This window comes from Galeopterus variegatus, unplaced genomic scaffold, assembly GCF_000696425.1.
Source record: "Galeopterus variegatus unplaced genomic scaffold, G_variegatus-3.0.2 Scaffold508, whole genome shotgun sequence".
Lineage (NCBI taxonomy): Eukaryota > Metazoa > Chordata > Mammalia > Dermoptera > Cynocephalidae > Galeopterus > Galeopterus variegatus.
Genome location: NW_007726619.1, coordinates 750,874 through 752,991, shown reverse-complemented (window position 1 = coordinate 752,991; position 2,118 = coordinate 750,874).

Sequence of the window (2,118 nt, the reverse complement as noted above, 5' to 3'; positions counted from 1 at the left end):
AAGTTTAGTAAGCTGCTTCATTCCAACATGTTCATAATTTTTGTTTTGGTTTTCTATTTTGCTGATCAAAAGCTGGTCATTTTCACAACATATGGAGTCGATTTTATGTACTTTTGGTATTTCTATTAGCATTTCTAACAGTTGTCACTTTTTTCTCTGGAAAGTTGATACTCTCTAACGTGCCAGTGATGCTGGAAATGACTATCCCCACTAAGTTCTGTGTTGCACCCACTCACACAAGTCATCATGTTGACCCCTGTGTCTTTCAAAGAAAGGCATACTCATGTATGCTCAAGTATGAGGGCCAAGAGAGAGGTGTTATAGAACAACTGGTTAGAACATGTACCAATTAGGAGGTTTGCAAATTTGAACCTCCGGGCAGATGGTTATCTGTTCTCTGTCCTGTTGCTCCCGGCTGCATTTCCAGCATCAGTTCAACCTCATTCAAAATCTGAATGATGGGTGAGCTCTGTTCTGGCTGGATCAGCACCTGTATATCACCAGACTTGACCAGCAATTCAAGAAACACGTGCCTAGCTATTGGTCGTTTCTGTAAGTAAAAGACCAGTATCAATTTGTTAAACAAAATCATTTGTTAAATATCATTTGTGAAACAAAATGTGCCAAGTTGGAAATTATCTCACATTTCTGAGCATCTCTCAACTAAATGATACGTGCCAAAGGAGTAAGCATAACACAAAATGTGACCTTTCAGGGCATCTTAGTAGTGAGAAGGAAAACAGATGGAAGAAAGGTTAGTATTTCAAAAAAGAAAAGAGAGCTAAGAAACGGTAAGAGTTGGGAATTTTTTGTGTGGTGGTGGTTCCTTCTGGTTATACTTTTCCTAATATTCATAACACTAGGTTTAGATTTGGAATCCTGCATCCCAAGTCTCTCTTGCTCTCCTGATGCATTTCCAGAAATGAATGTGCAGTATTTGATTATATCACAATCAATATTTAGAGCACATTGCATGCAAAGTACAACAGTAAAGCATCAATACTGAATAGAAATGCCTGATCAGAGTAGAGGTACTTCATTTTTTTTCCTTGTACTTTTCCGTTTTTTCCCAGTAGCCTTCCATGAACAGCAACTACTTCCATAACTAGAAGAAAATAATTTAAACTGCCTGCTAATGTAGACGTGCCATTTTAGATCTCCCAGAGTTTTTAGTATGGGCGTTGCCTGTTCTTTCTCCTTCTCTTCAAACAGCCAGTTTGGGAAATGAATGTTCTGCTTTGATGGTAAGCCAGGATTAAATTAAACTACTCCTGAATTTCACAAGTCTAATATTTCAAATTAGAGATTTCAGCTCGCTCAACACATTCTAACACACTTGTGCTGGATGAAGTGTTCCTTATGTGAATAATTAGCTTGAGTAATGTGTGAAAGCAAAAGGACGATTTTCTAGGCAGACACTAATAGTCCTTCATCCGGTGCTCCTACAAATGATCATTGAGAGGTGAAGAGGAGGGTGTGGCAGGTGATGAAGCCTCTCCTCCTGGAGAAGGGCCTTTGCTGGGATTTTGCAGCCAGGTGACCATTGCATCATGTCCTGCAAATATTGTCTAATGCTATCTCGAGTGTCTTGGGTGTGTTTGAACAGCTAGGACTCCACTGGGTTAGCTGACTCTATCACTTAGGCATGGGGGTAAAAATCATTTAAAAGTCTCTACTGTTACAGGTGATCTTTTTATTGTGCTGGTTAATTGTAATGCCATCTTTAAAAGATGACAGCTAAGTGAGAGCAGAAGAAAGCAGACACATACCATGGAGCCCCTCTCTGACTTCAGTCACGGCTCAATCCCATATAGTTCCCACCCCCAGGCCCGGATGTTCAGAGTCTCTTAATTTGGAGTCAGACCCAGCTGGGGCTTGAAACTAGCTCCAGACGTTCAATAACATTAGCAGATGGTAGAATCCTCTAGGAAGTAATTTTACTGTGGATTTTCTATTCCCTAACCAGGTCTTTCGAGCATAATGGGCTTTCTCACCAGCTCACTCAGCCTTCTCATTCCTTAACTAGTCAGTTTCTCCCTATCTCTACTTAAGGAAGAAATCGAGAGAGAGAGAGAGAGAGAGAGAGAGAGAGAGAGAGAGAGAGAGAGAGAGAGAGAG